The sequence below is a fragment of the Elephas maximus genome, chromosome 4, assembly GCF_024166365.1.
Source record: "Elephas maximus indicus isolate mEleMax1 chromosome 4, mEleMax1 primary haplotype, whole genome shotgun sequence".
Taxonomy (NCBI): Eukaryota; Metazoa; Chordata; class Mammalia; order Proboscidea; family Elephantidae; genus Elephas; species Elephas maximus.
Window position 1 is genome coordinate 130,641,884 of NC_064822.1, and position 21,224 is coordinate 130,663,107.

Here is a 21,224-nt window from a genome sequence, read left to right on the forward strand (position 1 = left end):
GTAAGTGTTCAATAAATGTTAGCTATTATTTTTTTTAAAGGAATAAGATTGGAGTGGAAAGAACACTGGAGACAGCCGGGAGGCCTAGTGTCTGCGCTGGATTCTTGCAACTAAATTCTCTGAGCCTCGATTTCCTCGTCGTTGAAATAAGGTGGCCGGAGTGAGTAGAACAACCCGGACACGAGAAAAATAAAGGGTGCGGGGTTGTAAAGGGTTAAGGTGGAGCCGCGGGGCGGATTAGGTGCAGATTTGCGCGGGCGCGGGGCGGAGAGGCCCCGCCCTTCCCCGCCCCGCCCCGCCCCGCCCCGCCCTGCCCGGGAGGCCCTGGCAGCTCCAGCCCGAGAGCAGTTCCGGTGCCAAAACCCTTCCCTCCCCGCTCCCCCGGAAGTGCTTTTCCAAGGTTCGGGCCGGAGAGAGGCCTTGTAGGCAAAGCAGCTGAAGCTCGAACGGCTCTCAAGTGGGGGCTCCAGCCAGGGTTGGAACCTGGGGTTCTGCGCTCCCTGACCCGCGCCCTCTCCCCTCCCGGCATGTAGGCCGACGGTGAGTGGACGGGGGAGCAGACTGGGACGACCTCAGGCCCGCGTTGGGGCGCTTTCGGGCCCCCGCCGCCCTCTCTGGGCTCGGGGCTGCGGGTTCGGCTGTCGGGGTCCGAGGGAAGCGGGTTGTGGGCCGCCGCGGTCTCCGCCGAGTCGTCCGGGCGGGAAGTAGCGGGGCAGCTGGGCCATGGGGATGGACGGGGCGGAGCCGGGGAGGGGGTTCCCGAAGCTGTTGTTGCTTTTGGGACTCGGGAGTGGGAATAGGCTGGGCCTCGGTCGGTCCGACTCCCTTCGTTTCTGCTCCCCCAAGACTTAGCGCCGCCTCCCCAACTTGGTTTACGGTGTCTGTCTGGGAGCTAGCGACTCGGACACCAGACTCAATCTTGGGCTCCAGTCCCCGACTTTGGTCTTCCATGGGTTTGTTCTCGGGTTCAGTAATTAGCCCAGGTCTCAGGGGTGTCGTCTCCTCAGTTGCAGGGTGGGGCGTTGCGTGCGTAGCTGCTGGGGATCTTTTGCGATGCTTTCCACGGAGACCCGCTTTGGGGTTGTGCTGGGCCGATTTGGACGGCGCTCTTAACGGGTTTTGGATACGTAGGTCACGGTGGCATCGGCTTGCCTCACATGATCTTTACTCACTTAAAAGCTTGCTGAAGCGTTTATTGAAGTCACTTCAAAACAAAACAGAAAACTTACTTGGGAAAAATCAGTACTTCACGTAAGCTCCCGTATTTTCTTGCAGACTTAAAAAAAAAAATGATGTTCTTTTCACATCTGCACTCCTGATTCCGTGGCTACCTGAAGTCACGGTTGTATGATGAGTTCAGCCTGCGGTTGTTGCATGTTTTGGAATTGCTTGCAAAGGGTTGAAGAATTGTATACCTTCTGTCCCGAAGTTTATCTTCATACTTGAAACTGTTATTTTCCTTCACTTAAAAGAAAATTTTTTCTTGTTTACTCCTCAGAGGTTTCTTACATTGTTACAGCTGTTGCTGCAGTGCAGAGAGAGGTTCACACAGGTGGGCAGAGGAGGGTGTGTGTGTGTGTAACTTAGGAAGTGTTTACCTCGAATAAATTGAGAATTTCCTAGAAGAGAGGGTGGATGTAGTTATTTTTTGATTTAAATAATATAGACTTGTTGAAAGATTATGGGAAATAAGATTTTCCCATTTCGAATGGTGATTTAAAAAAAAAAAGAAAAAATTATGGCCATAAGAGAATGTAGTTACAGCAGATTATGGCTATGAGCAGATGACTTTTTTTTTCTTTTTTAAATTTTTTAGTGTGAAGTATACATTGACCATCTTCATGAAACTAGTGAAGTTTCTGTACTTTTCTGCACCTCTTATCTTGTGGTTATATTAGGACTTATACTACAGTTATTTTGGTGTACTTATTCTCCTTTCCTTCAATGTATGGGGAGGTAATATCATGAATTAGGGAAGATAGACTGAAGTGAGTAGTTCTCCTATGCAAAGAAAATTTTATCTCAAAGGGTGGATATTTTTTAAAAACTCTCTGGAAAATATTGTGGAGGGAAGATTAGTTGCTTGACTTACAGGAGCGCTGTAGATTCCTAACAGCCTGAATTGCTTAATTGGTTAAAGCATAAAGTTGGAATATTGAAATTAAGAGAATTTGGAGAAAGAGTTAAGTTAGATATGATTACAGATTTGTACTGAAGGTTTGATAGTTAATATGGTTTGAAAGGAAATAGTTCAGGAATTGTAAGAGCAGAAAAAGATGACAGAAATCAGATGCTCTTAGGCATTGTAAATTTTATTATATTATTCACGTTAATTCAACAGATAGTAAACCTTTGCTGTGCATCAGCTTATGTTAGACAACCATGTAGGAGCATAAAAAGATACAGCCATAGCAACTCAAATTTCGGTTTTGGCAATAATTTTCTAAGGTGTCAGAAATCATGAAGAAGAGAATTATATTGTTTAGGCAGTTGGGACTTAACATTGAAGATGGGTGTTGCTAGCAGTGAAAAACACTGCTAGGCATTATAGGATACAAAGATCAAGCCTTTGGTTTCAGGGATTTGAAATCTGGTAGGAGGATGTAAGATGTTTGCATAAATATTTACAACATAAAGAAATATATGTAAATACCCCATGATCAGTTTGACCCAAAGTTTGGAGTTGTACAAAAGGAAAAAGGGTTCACTTTCAGTGGGAGTAATAATGGGAAATGTGGAAGTATAGTAATACAAGGATAGTGCGGGAGCTACTGTTTATTGAGCACTTAGTGAATGTCAGGCCTTATGTTAGCTGCTTTACATGTATTTTCTAAGATGACAACAGCCGTGTAAGCATCTTTCTTAGTAATGAGGCCCCTGAGGCTCAAATATGTTAACTTGCCTAGGTTTTTGTAGCTATCAGGTAACTAGTAACCTGAGTTCTAAGACAAAGATTCAAGGGTTGGAAGTAGTAGGTGGGTGAAGAAGGCCTTTCAAATAAAGAGAATGGCGTTAGCAGAAGCGTGGAGGTGGGGAGGTACACTGTGTACTCAGAGAAAAGCTCGTGGACCAGGTTACTTAGGATATAGGGGTCATTTTGGGGAATAAGAGATCAAGTTTGAAATTTAAGTTGCAGCTGGATTGTGGAGCATGCTTAAATGCTGTATTTAGGAGTTCAACATTTGGGAAGTGATAAGAAGCTATTGAGGTCTAATTGTGTAGTGTGTAGAATGATCTGTTGTGGAAAACTGACTTTGAATATGGTATTCAGGGCAAGGACAATGGCAGTGGGATGAGAACAGAAGTTTAACAGTAAGAAGACTTGGCAATTGATTTAGTAGGTGGGTGAGAGGGGAAATCATTGGGGAGGGTTTGGAGGAGATGGAAGTAGATTATACTCTCTAGCTGTGGGCGATGGTGATGGTGATACTTTCACTAGAACTATGGGCAAGGAGGTGCATAATGAGATCAGCATTAGATACGGTGAGTTTTTTTATATACTTGCTAAACATTGGAAATGCCCAGAGTCTTTTGGAAATGTGGGTTTGTAGTTCAAGAGAGAGATTAGTGCTAGGCATATATTAGACATGGATGTAGGGGCATAATGCATATAGAGGTACTAGTTCAATCTGTGTAAGGAGCTGAAAGTGCCAAGGGAAAAAGTGTAGAGGGGAAAGAAAAAAAAGAAACAACTTTATTTTACGTGGCATCTGTTTCAAAACAAAGAGAAGACACTTAAGTAGATTATTTTATGCAATGGGTGAGAGTTTGATAAGTCTGTGAACTATACCCTCATCTTGCAGATTCATAGGGAGTAAAAGGAACCTAATCATTGAAAATCCAATTGGAAAGTAAAATTTTCTTGCTGTTGCTAGCAAGCATACTTCACTACAATTCCCTTATTTCAGGGCAGACAAACTGTTTCAGAATCATTTGTTCCAGAGTGTTAGATGTTGGTTACCTAAGCGCTATGTTTGGTCATTTCTTTAGACATTTGTTTGACAACTGATAGGTGAGGCTTTGGAAGCAAATCTCTGACACAGTATTCCATTTATTTCTGTGTATGACTTGATTTTGTTTTTAGTATCAAGAGCTTTTGAATATTAATTTTTGTGTTCCCATTACTACCATCTGTTAGTATTACCTTTCACAGAAAATAGTATTTAATTACATATTTTTCTTTCACCTTTCTCTTTTATAAGTACTTTTGATTAACATGAGTAGTTTTGTCTCTAATGTTCGTAAATAGTCTGATTATCTTAGGGGGGTAGGATCATAAGATGCTTTTATCTGTCATATAATTATACATATATAAAATGCATATTTTATCTTAGAAACTTTGTTTTTGCTGTCGGCTCCCATCAAGTCGAGTCTGATTAAGGGCCTACCCATGTGTGCAGAGTAGAACTGCTCCATAGAGTTTTCAAGGCTGGTACCTTTCAGAAGCAGATCACCAGGCCTGTCTCCCAAGGTGCCTCTGGGTGGGTTTGAACTGCCAACCTTTTGATTAGTAGTTGAGCACTTAACTGTGTGTGCCCCCCAGGGACTCCTCAGAAATTTCAAGAAGGGTAAATTTATAGAATTTCATGTAATTTTCTGTTTGGATATTCAAACGGGGAAAACCTGTGTAATAATGCATAAAAAGATAATTGTAATAATTTCCAAAATGAGGCTTAGAGTAGTAACTTTTTGAGGGCGAGTTTATTATTTTTAGACTGTTACCATGGAAATGTTTATTTCTTTCTTAAGCATTAATGCATTCCTTTTGTTTTTTAGGAATATGTTTTTCACTCTTATCACAGGCACTTGGGAATTCCTAAGAGTCTTGCTTCAGTGTTGTTAGAGGCAGGGGGTTTTGTGTGTGCTTTGTCTGGGCTGGTTGGCTTAGTTGCAGTGAGCCTGGTATTAATGAGGCAAAGGTCAGGAGTTCCATTTAGCTTCAGTCTGAATGATGGCCAGGGAGTGCACCTCTCACTTCTGCCAGCTGTCTTGGAAATTCCTTGGTTGTCATTGGTCACAGAGGTGACTGGATGAGGGTGAATCCTTATACCACTGGGAGAATATTAGAGGAAACTTAGCATAATACTTAACAACTCTGGAATTAGACAGATCTGTGTCAAAGTCCTTGGCCTGCGACCAAGGGAGACTCCCTAAACCCCTGCAAGCATCTAGTTCCTTGTTATTGAATAGGTTAATGTTTGGTTTAGGCATGTCCTATTTTTTTTTTTTATTCCAAGTGGGAGCTAGCTGCTTAGTAAATGCTGGACCATGGAGTAGTGTTATTCCAAGTGGGAGCTAGCTGCTTAGTAAATGCTGGACCGTGGAGTAGTGTTCATCCATGACAAAGTTTTCACTTGCCTGAAGTGAAATAAGAATGTAGTTAGCTTTTCCTAAAGAGAGATCTATTGAATTTAAAAGACACTTTGTTTTTCTAAAGCGATCTTTTACTGTTTTTGATGTGAGCATATTATTTCTTTTATGAAATGATGGTGATGATGATTGGTAATTTTTAAAATGTCTTTGGCAGAATAAAAGTTGGCATCTTTATGCTGGTCTCCCCATTTTTTTTAAGATTATGGTTCTGTAAAATCCAAAAATCTTGGCTTAAACAGAACTTGAGGGATGGGAGAGAGTACTCATCTAACATTTATACATATTCAAGTTAGGTTTTGGGTACATTCTATCCTTCTGTTACTCTACAGGGGCTGTATTGTGATTCTTGCCACCACTAAATTTAATTTTGTCAGGTTTCACAATGAATACTTATAACACATTTCAAGGAGCAGTTCAGACCTTTTTCAGTTGAGTTCATACGAGTTGCTCCAAATTATTTGTTTAAGACTGTTTCCCAACCAGGGTCCCAGGAGAAAACTGATCAGCTGTGGGGGCTGCCTGGGGTAATGCTTTAAGTCATTACTCTTTGATTAGCCAATAAGATAAATAACTCTCCCTTGACATAGCGAAGTTGCAGAAATTGGCTTTCCTTTCTACCTCTTCTGCAGGAAAGATAATTGAAGCTAGAGAGAAAAAAGTTTTCTTATTAAATATAGCCAGTAAACCTTGTACAGATATCAGTATTCAAAACACTTTCTAGAGAAAGAGAATAGTTCAGGCACTTTGCATAATGGGTTATGTAAGTGGAGCCACAGGAGTCCTCCTGGGGACACAAACCAGTTATTAACATAAGCACTTATTGAAATTGCATTCAGTTTTCTAGATGAGGGGCTTATTGACTCCCTGGTTCAATTAGAGTAGGGGAAAAAACTTAAGGTGCAAACCTTGCCTAAGTGACTGTTAGACTAAGGTTTAACATTTGTTTTCTTAAGTGTTTTTGGTTAGGTAATTTTAAAAATTGAGGGTATTATTAAAAAAAAAAAAAAACCCGTTGCCATTCAGTTGATTCCGACTCATAGCGATCCTCTAGGACAGGGTAGAACTGCCCCATACGGTTTCTAAGGAGTTGTTGTTGTTAGGTGCCCTAGAGTCAGTTCCAACTCATAGCAACCTTGTGCACAACAAAACGAAACACTGCCCGGTCCTGCACTATCCTCACAATCGTTGTTATATTGCAGCCACCATGTCAACCCACCTCGTTGAGGGTCTTCCTCTTTTCCGCTGGCCCTGTTCTCTGCCAAGCATGATGCCCTTCTCCAGGGACTGATCCCTCCTGACCACATGTCCAAAGTATGTAAGATGCAGTCTCGCCATCCTTGCTTCTAAGGAGCATTCTGGCCGCACTTATTCCAAGACAGATTTGTTTGTTCTTTTGGCAGTCCATGGTATATTCAATATTCTTCGCCAACGCCACAATTCAAAGACGTCAACTCTTCTTCGGTCTTCCTTATTCATTGTCCAGCTTTCCCATACATATGTTGCTACTGAAAATACCATGGCTTGGGCCAGACGCACCTTAGTCCTCAGGGTGACACCTTTGCTCTTCAACACTTTGAAGAGGTCCTTTGCAGCAGATTTGCCCAATGCAATGCGTCTTTTGATTTCTTGACTGCTACTTCCATGGCTGTTGATTGTGGATCCAAGTAAAATGAAATCCTCGACAACTTCAATTATTTCTCCGTTTATCATGTTGTTGCTCGTTGGTCCAGTTGTGAGGATTTTGTTTTCTTTATGTTGAGGCGTAATCCATACTGAAGGCTGTGATCTTGATCTTCATTCATTAGTAAGTGCTTCAAGTCCTCTTCACTTTCGGCAAGCAAGGTTGTGTCATCTGCATAACGCAGGTTGTTAATGAGTCTTCCTCCAATCCTGATGCCCCTTTCTTCTTCATATAGTCCAGCTTCTTGGATTATTTGTTCAGTATACAGATTGAATAGGTATGGTGAAAGAATAGAACCCTGACGCACACCTTTCCTGACTTTAAACCAGTCAGAATCCCTGTGTTCTGTCCGATCAACTGCCTCTTGATCCATGTAAAGGTTCCTCATGAGCACAATTAAGTGTTCTGGAATTCCCATTCTTCGCAGTGTTATCCATAGTTTGTTATGATCCACACAGTCGAATGCCTTTGCCTAGTCAATAAAACACAGGTAAACATCCTTCTGGTATTCTGTGCTTTCAGCCAGGATCCATCTGACATCAGCAGTGATATCCCTGGTTCCACGTCCTCTTCTGAAACCAGCCTGAATTTCTGGCGGTTCCCTGTCGATATACTGCTGCAGCTGTTTTTGAATGATCTTCAGCAAAATTTTGCTTGCACGTGATATTAACGATATTGTTCTATAATTTCCGTATTCTAAGAAGTGCCTGGTGAATTTGAACTGTCGACCTTTTGGTTAGTAGCCAAACGCTTAACCACTGTGCCACCAGGGCTCCGGGAATGCTATAGAAACACTTAAATACTTGTTAGCATCCCTAAAGCAGAATGTTCAGGTTATTGTTTAATTTTAAGGAACCCTCATGGTGCAACAGTTAAGCACTTGGCTGCTGATGGAAAGGTTGGTGGCTTGAACCCATTCAGAGGCTCCACAGGAGGAAGATCTGGTGATCTGCTTCTCTAAAGATTACAGCCAAGAAAACCCTGTGAGGCAGCTCTGCTCTGTCACATGGGATCACTATGAGTTGGAATTGACTGGATGGCACCCAACAACAACATTTTTTAATTTTAAAGAAAATTGGAGATTTTCTGGTTTAGATATTAAAGGCGGTATTGTTTTATAAAAGCAAAGATGTCACTTGAAGGACTAAGGTGCACCTGACCCAAGCCATGGTGTTTTCAGTTGCCTCATCTGCATCTGAAAGCTGGACATTGAATAAGGAAGACTGAAGACTTGGTGCCTCTGAATTATGGTGTTGGTGAAGAATATTGACTATACCTGGACTGCCAGAAGAACGAACACCTCTGTCTTGGAAGAAGTACAGCCAGAATGCTCCTTAGAAGCGAGGATGGTGAGACTTCATCTTATGTACTTTGGACATGTTATCAGGAGGGATCAATACCTGGAGAAAGACATGATGCTTGGTAAAGTAGAGGGTCAGTAAAAGAGAGGAGGACCCTCAATGAGATGGATTGACACAGTGGCTGCAGTGATGGGCTCAAACATAGCAACGATTGTGAGGATGACATAGGGCCGGGCAATGTTTCTTTCTGTTGTACATAGGGACCCTATGAGTCTGAACCAGACTTGACAGCACCTAACAACAACATTATTTTCTTGTATAGCATATTGTTTCTTTCACTAGCTACGGTTGCCTTGTAAGTTAGTAGATGGACCACTATAAGCTTAGTCTGTTGTCTTTTTTATTTATATTGCGAGTACCTTGGACTGTTGTGTAAATAAATAACATATAGCCATGAGTTACTACCTGATTTAAGTGATTTATAAGGTAAGTAGCTTTAGTGTGGGAGTCCCTGGGTACTGCAAACGGCTAAGCACTCGGCTGCTAATCAAAAGGTTGGTGATTTGAGTCTACCCAGGGGCACTTCAGAAGAAAGTCCTGGCAATCTACTTAATGAAAACCCAGCCATTGAAAATCCTATGGAGCACAGTTCTACTCTGACACACACGGAGTCACCATGAGTTGGAATTGATTCAATAGCAACATGTGATGGTACTGCTAATGTAATTGTGTTTTTTATTTACATATTTTATATTTATATGTCCGAATATAAACGTGGTAATGCATAATGTGTAATATATATGTAATCATTTGGAGCTTAAAGCTTGTGTGGAAGGGATTTTTGATGCTTTGCATAACTAGCTAAGATTTTTCAGTTCAAAAAGTTGATGGATTTCTACATAGCAAAGAAAATTGTTTTTTCTTGAAAGTGTAAGGTGGTGGAGTTTAATGAGGAAGATTTTCTGATACCAGTTCAATTCTTTATCTAGTTAGTAAGCAAACCTTTAAGATTTGGATGAGCAGAGGAGGCAACTTTTGAGGTTTTCCTGGGGTCAGTTTTTGCATTGATACTTAGGGGGAAGAGTTGTTTAATATAATCTTTTGACCTGCTGAATCAGTAGAAGCTGGGCCCTATCCAAATTTATCTTTTTTCTTCTACTTCCCACTCCCAGTGAAAGCTGGAGGGACTTGGGTATTGAACCTTAGGTCATACATGAATTCAACCATTGACTGACTGATTCAGTATATAGTTACTGGGCACCTACTAGGTGTCAGAACTCTGTTATGCGTTGAGGTTAAAATGACAGATTAAGGCAAATGTGGTCGCTATCCTGAAGCCGAAAAGTTGACGGTTTTAACACACCCAGAGGTGCCTCACCTCAGAGGACAAGTCTGGCAGTCTGCTTCTGAAGGTCATAGTCTTGAAAACTCTATGGAGCAGTTCTGCTCTGCACACGTGGGATCACCACGAGACAGAATCGACTCAGTGGCAACCAACAACAACATCAAGAAACACAGTTCAGAGATGATAAACTATTACTATATGCTTCGTAGTAGTTATTCATATATTTAAATGGAATATTAAAAAAACTCGTTAAAACCCATGGCTGTTGAGTTGGTTCTGACTCCTTGGGACCCTATAGGACAGAGTAGAACTGCCCCATAGGGTTTCCAAGGATTGGCTGGTGCATATAAACTGCTAGCCTTTTGGTTAGCCGCTGAGCTCTTAAGCACTGCACTACCAGGGCTCTGAAATTGAATATATGTAAGAAAATCTTTTTTATGCATGTATCTGTTGAAACTGATTTCTGGCTAGGGAGAAAGTTCTGGGGGCTGTACCTTAATGGATTATGTAACTGTAGGCTTTGAGATTCAAAACTATTCAGCTAAGCATGTTCCGAAAATAGACTGATAATTTCATTTAAATTGAAACCTTTTATTTAAGCCTGACCTAAGTAAATTACGGAGGCCTGGTGGCATAGTGGTTAAGAGATAGGCCGCTAACCAAAAGGTCAGCAGTTTGAATTTACCAGTTGCTCCTTGGAAACCCTAGAGCCAGTTCTACTCTGTCTTGTAGGCTCACTATGAGTCAGAATTGACTCAACAGCAATGGGTTTGGTTTTTTTTGGTTTGGAAGTAAATTATAAAGGAGCGCTGGTGGCGCAGTGGTTAAAGCACTCTGCTGCAAACCAAAAAGTTGGCAGTTTGAACCCACCAGCTGCTCAGTGGGAGAAAGATGTGACAGCCTGCTTCCGTAAAGATTTACAGTTTTGGAAACCCCGTGGGGCAGTTCTACTTTGTCCTCACTGAGTCGGAATCGACTCAACAGTAGTGGATTTAAGTAAATTATTTTCAGTCTAAAGACTACCATTTATTTGCCTCCTGCGGGGTTTTATGAATAGCAGTAGTGCCTTGGAAGTTAAATATTACGCAGCCCATTTTTTTAAAAATAATTTTTATTGTGCTTTAAGTGAAAGTTTACAAATAAAGTCAGTCTCTCACATACAAACTTATATACACCTTACTACATACTCCCACTTACTCTCCCCCAATGAATCAGCCCGCCCCCTCCTTCCAGTCTCTCCTTTCTTGACTGTTTTGCCAGTTTCTCACCCCCTCTACCCTCCCATCTCCCCTCCAGACAGGAGATGCCAACATAGTCTCAAGTGTTCACCTGATGCTAGTAGCTCACTCCTTGTCAACATCTCTCTCCAACCCATTGTCCAGTCCAATCCATGTCTGATGAGTTGGCTTCAGGAATGGTTCCTGTCCTGGGCCAACAGAAGGTTTGGGGACCATGACCGCCAGGAATCTTCTAGTCTTAGTCGGACCGTTAAGTGTGGTCTTTTTTTGAGAATTTGGTGTCTGCATCCCACCGTTCTGCTGTTCCCTCAGGGGTTCTCTGTTGTACTCCCTGTCCAGGCAGTTGTCGGTTGTTGGCGGGCACCACCTAGTTCTTCTGGTCTCAGGCTGATGTAGCCTCTAGTTCATGTAGCCCTTTCTGTCTCTTGGGCTCATAATTACCTTGTGAGCTTGGTGTTCTTCATTCTCCTTTGATCCAGGTGGGTTGAGACTCATTGATGCATCTTAGATGGTTGCTTGCTAGAGTTTAAGACCCCAGATGCCACACTTCAAAGTGGGATGCAGAATGTTTTCTTAATAGAATTTATTTTGCCAATTGACTTAGATGTCCCCTGAAGCCATAGTCCCCAAGCCCCCACCCCTGCTCCGCTGACCTTCGAAGCATTCAGTTTATTCAGGAAACTTCTTTGCTTTTGGTCCAGTCCAGTTGTGCTGACCTCCCCTGTATTCAGTGTTGTCATTCCCTTCACCGAAAGTAGTTCTTATCTAGTGTTTAATCAGTAAGTAACCCTCTCCTACCCTCCCTCCCTCTCTCCCCCCTCTTGTAACCACAAAAGAATGTGTTCTTCTCAGTTTAAACTGTTTCTCAAGATCTTATAATAGTGGTCTTATACAATATTTGTCCTTTTGCATCTGACTGATTTCACTCAGCATAATGCCTTCCAGGTTCCTCCATGTTATGAAATGTTTCACAGACTCATCACTGTTCTTTATGGGTGCGCAATATTCCATTGTGTGAATATACCATAATTTATCCATTCATCCGTTGATGGGCACCTTGGTTGCTTCCATGTTTTTGCTGTTGTAAACAGTGCTGCACTAAACATGGGTGTGCATATATCTGTTCATGTAAAGGCTCTTATTTCTCTAGGATATATTCCAAGGAGTGGGATTTCTGGGTCGTATGGTAGTTCTATTTCTAGCTTTTTAAGGAAATGCCGGATCGATTTCCAAAGTGGTTGTACCATTTTACATTCCCACCAGCAGTGTATAAGAGTTCCAATCTCTCCACAGCCTCTCCAACATTTATTATTCTGTGTTGTTTGGATTGATGCCAACCTTGTTGGAGTGAGGTGGAATCCCATGATAGTTTTAATTTGCATTTCTTTAATGGCTAATGATCGAGAGCATTTCCTCATGTATCTGTTAGCCGCCTGACTATCTTCTTTAGTGAAGTGCGTGTTCATATCCTTTGCCCAGTTTTTAATTGGGTTGTTTGTCTTTTTGTGGTTGAGTTTTAGCAGAATCATGTAGATTTTAGAGATCAGGCGCTGGTCAGAGATGTCATAGCTACACAGCCCATTTTATATTCTGTTATCTCTGATCCCCTGAAAAGAAAATGTAGTATCACATACGCAAGAACATGTATTTTTTTAAACTTTTTATCTTGAGTTAAAGTAATTAAGCAATTAGACTCACAGGAAGTTGCAAAGTAGTACAGAGTCCTATGTCCCTGTCACTCAGTTTCCCCAGTGGTTATATGTTTTACAGCTGACGTATAATACGAAATCAGGAAATTGACAGCGGTACATTACTGTTAACTAGACTACAGATCATATATAGTTTCCACCATTTTTGTAACCAGCATTTGTTTGTATTTATTTGTATGTGTGTGTGTATACATGTATAGTTTTCTGTAACCACCACCACAATCTAAATACAGAATGGCTCCATCACCACAGAAGAACTCCTTGGTGCTACGCCTTTGTGTTCACAACCCCCACACCCCTCAGCCACTAGTTTTGTCATTCTAAGAATGTTATATGAATGGAATCATATACTATGTAACTTTTTGAAATGCATATTTTAGAAGTATAATTTGTTTTAATTCTAAAAGTAAAATAACATTTCAGAAAGGTCAGAAAACAGAAAAAAAAGACGATCTTAATTTTACCACTGTAATATAATCGTTAGCATTTCAGTTTTTTTTACAGCTGTTTATATGTGTATGTCATATTGTATTTATAGTATATATGTTCAGTTTTTGCTTCTTTTGAAAAAGCAGTTTATTAAATATTTTCTGTGTCACCATAATTTCACTATTATAAAAAATGTTACAGAAAACACCTTTGAGCACATAGATTTCTCCATATTTTTAGTTGCGTCTTTAGGGTAGGTTCTCAGATATGTGATTATCGAGTCAAAAGACTGAGGGTTTGTATTAGCCTTGAAACATTTGGTCAGAGTGCTTTTCAAAGGATGGCATTATTAATACTGTTTCTTTGTTAAATTGGATTTTAGCATTACTGCCTTTTTTTTTTTTTTAACTTCGTGGGTGAAAAGGTACTTCATTTTCCTAATTTGGAACAATGTCACAGAGTTCATTTTGTTATGCAGCAAAATTTCCATGAAGAGTAAAATTGATTGTAATGTCATAATGACATGAATTTTTAAAAATTAATTTCGTTGTAGTATAAACAAGCATCTTAATGTCTGTGTTGAGCAGTACCGAGCCGGAGGTTGAGTCACCAGACCCTTCTCCTAACTCACAGGTTTGTCAGCTGCGTAGTGGCTGCCTGTTTCTGCACCGCTTGTCTCTGCTCTCTGCCGTTATCTCCCAGTCACTCCCTCAGCCTGGGTTCTTGACCTTTCTCCCTGTCTGTCCCTTGTTCAGAGAGCTGCTGCTGCTTCCACTGGTACTGCACCTATTTCATTTTTCCCATGTTCTTGTCAGCTTTAAGTGCCAGGTCCTGCTGACATGTTAATGCATTACTGTGATCTTATCCTTGTAATTAAGTATAACCCTGGGAGACTTCAGTCTCCTGGGGGCTCTCAGAAGCATTGTACTTCTTTACTTTTTTCATGGCCACCACAGAAGTTGTATGGCTAATAATTAGAATACATAATGAGAAAATTGTGCATAAAAAATTGTGTAGATAATTGAAAAAGTAGCTTAGCAGGGGATCTTAAAAAATGATACATATTTTAATGTACATTCCTTCACCCTTATTTATTTCACCCCATAGAGTCAAGGTTTTTTTGTGGTTGTTTGATTAGAAGCTAGATTGTCATTTTAGCATAATCCACAGCCGTGATGCATTATGTATTAAGTTCTGTAATAAACAAAAACCAAATCCATTGCCATCAAGTTGATTCTGACTCTTGGTGACCATATAGGATAGAGTAGAATTGCCCCATAGAGTTTCCAAGGCTGTAATCTTTATTGAAGCAGACTGTCACATCTTTCTCCCACTACCAGTCTCTGGGTGAACAGCTTACAGTTTGAACCATCAGCCTTTGTGTGTTAGCAGCCAAGCACTTAACCACTGCATGACAAGGGCTCCTGGTATCCTAAATAAACCAAAAAACCCAACCTGTTGCCTTCGAGTTGATTCCAACTCATAGTGAACCTGTAAGACAGAGTAGAACTGCCCCATAGGTTTTCTAAGGAGCTGCTGATGGATTAGAACCACAGACCTTTTGGTCAGCAGCGGAGCTCTTAATCACTGCACCACCAGGGCTTCTATATCCTATTAAAAAACCAAACCAAACCCATTACCATGGAGTCAATTTTGACTCATAGTGACCCTATCGGATAGAGCAGAACCACCCCATACAGTTTCCAGGGAGCGTCTGGTGGATTCAAACTGCCTACCTTTTGGTTAGCAGCTGTAACTCTTAACTACTATGCCACCAGGGTTTCCATAGCCTAATAGTTTTTTTTTTTTTTTATGCATTACTCTCTTAAAGCTGTTTTTAACACACTTAATTCCATAAAAGTTTTTTGAACAATTAGCCTTTTGAATCTTTTTGAAATTTGAAACATAATTTTCACAGAAACAATCCCTTTCACACTCATAATCATTGGTTTACATAATCTTAAATTACATAATTAGAGTAACAAGTACAGTTGTCATAAACTGGTTTGGGAACAAACAGCTGGCTCTTGTTAAGTCTGTAGCTCATTTGGTGGAAGCAGAAGGGAGGGGACATAGTAAGAAAGCAGTCTGCTTAGAAGATTACCAGATGCATGTGGTCAGCCTGCTGTCGGTATCAGTGATTTATGGAGGGAATGGAGAGGTTTATTCCTGTAAGTTGGTAAAGTAGCAGTGTGTTAAAAGAGTTTTTACTGAATTATTATCTCCATTTTATGGATGAGAACACTGAGGCTTCAGAGAGTTAAGTGATATTCCCAAGGTCAGGCAGATAATAGGTGGTGAACCTCAGGATTTGTGTGTAGATCTGTATAGGTTAGAATATATCATGTCCTCTTACTAACTGTGCTGGTATTAGATGCTTTTCAGGTCATCTAATTTACCCAGTCATTAAGTACTCTTGAGTGGTCCTCAGGTTGTGTTTGGCATTACTTTTTTGTAGTTATCCCATACCTCATGTCCCGGTTTAATTTTACTTCTTGGTTCTTCTTTTGCACTAACTCTGTGTAAAAATGAGGGTGCACTCCCAGGTGAAAATTAAGCTTGTAATCACATGTTTTGTTCTTTATTGACTGTGTGTATGTGAGGACTATAGTTAAGACTTTGCAGTGTTGTGACTGTTGAGGTAATGGTGAAAGAAAAGAAGATAAAGGGGAAAAATGGAGTGAACACAGACATAAACTTCGCTCTACCTCCTGTAAAATTTTCTTAACAGGTTAGAATCTGATGGCATATGTACATTATATATCTGTTGTGTGTGTGTGTATGTATATGTATGTATATATGTATACACACATACACATATATGTGCTTTTTAATTTTCTGTAATTCATAGATGTCCCTCCTCTTTACCTAACACATTCAACCTTTTTCTTGATAAACTTAAATCTTTTTCAATATTTAGAGTTTGGTATGTAGTTTTAGCTTGCATTTTTGCTTTTCTAGAACATCACAAAAATCCAAAAAATTAGTCTATTTCCATTAATTTTCAAATGCTGGGATCCAAAATTGTTTTTCTACCAAATAAACATTTATTACACAATAATTCATAGGCTTTTTATTTTTATTACCCAAAACTGTAACTACAACCAAAGCTTCTGATCACCATGAGATAATTTGTGTTACCACATTGAGTTTTAATTCCAGTCCATGAAAAGAAATTTGGTTATTGTAGTTAGCATATGGAGCTATATTTCAGACTGCATAAAGCTAGTGGGCTGTTTTTAAATCTTGAAACTAGCTTGAAGAACTCTCCATTCTACCTTAGTTGATCCAGGATTTAGGATTAGGAACGACTGTTCTTAAAATATGAATTTAAATATTGTGTGTAGTTGTTAACCCCTGACTTTGATATGATTATGATTAATACTGTGATTAACAATACCCCTTAGTGAGTGTATGAAGTACCTCAGACACTTTTGAGGTACAGTAAATAGTTAACTAATACAGTTGTAAAGAATAAAAATGAAAATTTTATCAGTTGATGACAGTGTTTTTCTTTGTAAGTGTCAAGATATGTAAAGTCCGTATATTCTGAGACACATTAACCTCCTGCTTCCTTAAGTGTACCCTTCTTTTGTGAGGGTTGTTTTTTTTGGTGGTGGGGGGAGGCATTATTCTGGTGTTTAAACGTGGTGAACGAATGTACTGATTTTTTGATATGCCAGCTAGCATCTTTGTAGGTTTACTGAGGTATATGCTAGACTTCTTAAGACCGTAATTGGTTATGACAACAAATCTGTAGGTTGTATTGTTTGTCGTTAGTTGTTGTCGAGTTGGCTCTGACTCACAGCAACCTTATGTGTAACAGAACGGAACGTTGCCCGGTTCTGTGCAATTCTCACAATCACTGGTGTGTTTGAGGCCATTGTTGCAGCCCCTGTGTTAAACCATCCATTGAGCATCTTCCTTTTTTTTTTGCTGACCCTCTGCTTTACCAAACATGATGTCCTTCTCCAGTGACTGGACTCTTCTGATGGCATATCCAAGGTAAGTGAGATGAAGTCTTGACGTTTTTGCTTTTAAGGAGTGTTCTGGCTGTATTTTCTCCAAGACTCATTTCTTCGTTCTTCTGGCAGTCCATGGTATATTCAGTATTCTTTGCCAGCACCACGATTTAAATGTGTCAGTTTGTCTTCAGTCTTCTGTTTTCATTGCCCAGCTTTTGCATGTATAAGAGGTGATTGAAAATCCCGTGGCATCAGGTCAGGTGCACCTTAGTCATCAAAAAGATATTTTTGCTTATTAATATTTTAAAGAGGTCTTTTGTAGCAGATTTCCCCAATGCAATATGTCATTTAATTTCTTGATGGCTACAGGTAGTCCCCAGCTTACAACAGGGTCCTGTTCTGATGACTCTGTTGTAAGTTGGTTCTGATGTAAGTTGAATACCTCTTTTTTTTTTTTAAGTTTTCATTATGATTGCCTTTGATTACCAGTATCTTTGTAAATTTGGCAGTGTTTTGAACAGTAAATCATAAAATTAAACTTCTGAGAGTGAACATCTGAGAGTGATATCAGCAAATTACGTGCCACAACATATTACTAATGATAAGATGTTTAAAAAAAAAGGATGGTTGTAAGTGCAGTTCATTGTAACTCAAATACATCGTACGTCGGGGACTGCATGTCCTTCCAAGGGCACTGATTGTTGATCCAAGAAGAATGAAATCTTTGACAGCTTCAATTTCTTCACCATCTGTCATGATGTTGTTTATGGCCCAATTGGGAGGATTTTTTTTTTCTCTTTATGTTCAGGCGTGGTTCATACTGAAGGTTGTAGACTTTGACCTTTATCAGTAAGTGCTTCTCTGAGTTGTCTTCATTTTCTGCTAGCAAGGTTGTGTCATCTGCATGTCTCAGATTGTTAATGAGTCTTTTTCAAATCCTGATGCCCCGTTCCTCTTCTCAAAGGAGAGGAACGGGGTTATTTGCTCAGCATACAGGTTGAACAAGCAAGGTAAGAGGATATAACCCTGCCACATACTTTTTCAGGTTTTAAACTACGTTGTATCCTCTTGTTCTGTTCAAATGACTGCCTCTTGATCTGTGTGCAGGTTCCTCATGAGCACAATGAAGTGTTCTGGAATTCCCATTCTTCGTAATGTTATTCATAACTTGTTACGATCCAAACAGTTGAATGCCTTTGCGTAGTAGATAAAACACAGGTAAACATCTTTCTAGTACTCTCTTCTTTCAGCCAAGATGTATCTGACATCAGCAGTGCCATCCCTTGTTCCATGTCCTCTTCTGAAACTGGCTTGAACTCCTGGCAGTTCCCTGTTGATGTATGCTGCAACTGTTTTTGAATTATCTTCAACAATAGTTTGCTTGTATGTGATATTAATGATATTCTTCAGTAATTTTCACCTTCTTTCAGAATGCAAAACGTTGCCTTCCATTGCAATGGGCATGAATATGGATCTTTTCCAGTAGGTTGGCCGGGTAGCTGTCTTCCATATTTCTTGACATGGAGGAGTAGATGCTTCCAGCTTCACATCTGTTTGTTGAAGCATCTCAGTTAGTATTCCATAAATTCCTGGAACTTTGTTTTTCTCCAGTGCCTTCAGTGCAGCTTGAACTTCTTCCTTCAATACCAGTGGTTCTTAATCGTATGCTACCTCCTGAAATAGTTGAACACTGTCGTGGATTGAATTATGTCCTCCCGAAAATGTGTGTATTAATTTAGCTGGGCCATGATTCCTGGTATTGTGTAATTTTGCTATAGGTTGTAAATTCTGCCTCTGTGATGTTAATGAGGGAGGATGGGTGGCAGTTGTGTAAGTGAGGTAGGGCTCAATCTACAAAATTGAATTGTGTCTCGAGGCAGTCTCTTTAGAGATATAAAAGAGAGAAGCAAGCAGAGAGACAGGGGGAACGTATACCACCAAGAAAGCAGTGCTGGGAGCAGAGCATGTCCTTTGGACCCGGGATCCCTGTGCAGAGAAGCTCCTAGCCTGGGAGATTGATGAGAAGGCCGACAGAGAAAGCCTCCCCCTGGAGCTGACACTCTGAATTTGGACTTTTAGCCTACTTTACTGTGAGGGAAATAAACTTCTCTTTGTTGAAGCCATCCGCTTTCTGTTACAGCAGCACTAGATGACTAAGACAAACATCAACAAATTCTTTTTGGTACAGTGACTGTGTATTCCTTCCATCTTCTTTTGATGCTTCCTGCATCATTCAGTGTTCTGCCCATAAAGATCTTCGGTGTTTGCCCCTGAAGTCTAGACCCTTTGTAGGGATAAGGTGATGCCTGAGGAGCTTCATACCTGGGCAGGGGGTAGTTGAATAAGTTAGGGTAAAAGAATGAGAAATGGTAATGGAATGAATATAAAGTGGTTTTTCTTCCATTTGTTGCTGCTCTACTGTGCTAGAATAGGGTAAGGAAGAGACTTGGGAAATGAGAAGGATGGGATTTTCTTTCCCCTTTCTTCAGAGTAATTTCCTTTCTTACTGACCCCACTCAGGGGGTCCTGATATCTAGGTTGACATGAATTAGGGCTTGAAGGAGGTGGTGGAGAGGATGAAGAATGGAAATGGCTGTAATTGTCAGGAAGGTTTATAGACTGAGAAAAGGGAAATGGAATGGAAAAGAAGATTCCCAGAGATGGGGACAAAGAAAGACCATCTGTATGTTGAGCATTTATAGTTTTTTTAAATCTTTTTTGTTTGTTTGTTTGCAGAGAGGTGGGTGGGCAGTGTTGAGGCATTTTAAGGGGTTGTTTTAGGGGAAAGAACAGCAACACCTTGGCTCCATGTGGATTCTTTTTAGGTTTCTCGAACCCTTTTCCCTGAAGTGAAAACATACACAAAAGCTTTGACTCAAAAAGAATGTTTAGTTTAAAGGTATCTTTTTGTTTTTGTTTCTTAGTGCTGGTCTAGAAGTGGTAGCAATAATCCTCTATTTGGTTCCATGGTGGAGCAAAACAGTTGACTATACAGCCGTTTTCCTTCAGACACGTCTAAATTTCTCAGTCTATTTATGAGCATCAACAAGTACTTCGTGCATACTTCTGCCATGGGTTGAATGAGCCTATTTTCCTTTAATTTAGCTTAAAACTAGTAATGGAATTCCTGAGGTTTTGAGAGGAATAGTGCTGGCATTAGTTTTGAAACTAAAGGCAAATTAAGATACCAGGCAAAACAGAGGGAGACTATTACTTTAGAAAGGGATCGTTAAAACTGACGTTTACAAAGCTAGTGTCTTATATTTATATAAACTTTAGATAGGAACTGCTATTTTCCTAAAATTGTTGGTTTAAAAATAATTGTTACATTTGAGCGTTTTAAAAGTTGCTTCTAACACACTTTCGGTTTGCTTGAGCTTAGCCTTTGCAGTATTCAGATGCTTGGGCGTTAGCCCTTTTGGTCACATTCTATGTCAGACCATTTAAGACAATTAAGATGGATTGTAGATATCAGGAATTTGATAAGCTTCCATTAAATTCTAATGTGGTATTAAAAATTGCTTAAAATGGCCTTTGAACCTGTTAAAATTTGCTGCCATCATCTGAATTATGAAATTTAGCTGAGTATTGCTAAAATGACAAATAGTAGTACTTATTTTGATGTTTCTTCTTAAAGTATACTGTTGGATTGCCTTTGGAAGACTTTAGCTGCATGCACTTTATAGGATTATGCTAACTAAAAATATGCCTTTCACTGATTAAATTTGTTTCATTTTAGCTGGCTCATCTACATCCCATTAGTATTCATTTACAACCCCGTATAGATTTATAGTTATATTTACCCATCAGTCCATGAGCATTTTTGAGTGACAGTTGTGTGTTAAATCTGTCTGTATATTTTGCTTTGTTAGGTATCCTAATATTTTTAGATTTATGCAAGGCAAAAATTATGTTTTCTTATATTCTTTGGTCATTCTTCAGAGTCTAGTGTATGCTTCATTGTAGCAGGTAGATACATAGGGCTTTCTTGCCCATTTGGTATTTAACAGATACTTACCAGATGCTTACTTTGTACTAAAAAAAACTAGACGCTGAAAATACAAAGTCCAGTAAGGTAAGGACTCTGCCTTCAAGTCTGTTAGATTGACAGGAGATACAGAAATCAGTTATAGTACCGTGTGTCGTTCATATTTTGAAGTTATCTGTGGAAGGCCCAGAGCTC

At 40.0% G+C, this 21,224-nt stretch overlaps 1 protein-coding gene across 2 annotated transcripts in view; it reads left to right on the top strand.

The window, feature by feature from the left end:
• The first annotated feature begins 448 nt into the window (after positions 1-448).
• The window catches only part of FRS2 (fibroblast growth factor receptor substrate 2), a 116,341-nt gene continuing 95,565 nt past the window's right edge, over positions 449-21,224 (top strand). The window contains exon 1 of one of the 2 annotated variants that reach the window (XM_049883867.1): positions 449-540. The gene's annotated coding sequence lies outside the window, so the exon portion shown is untranslated. Of the gene's footprint in view, positions 541-16,149; positions 17,082-21,224 lie in introns of those variants that run through there. The other variant, XM_049883869.1, reaches the window with a different exon arrangement.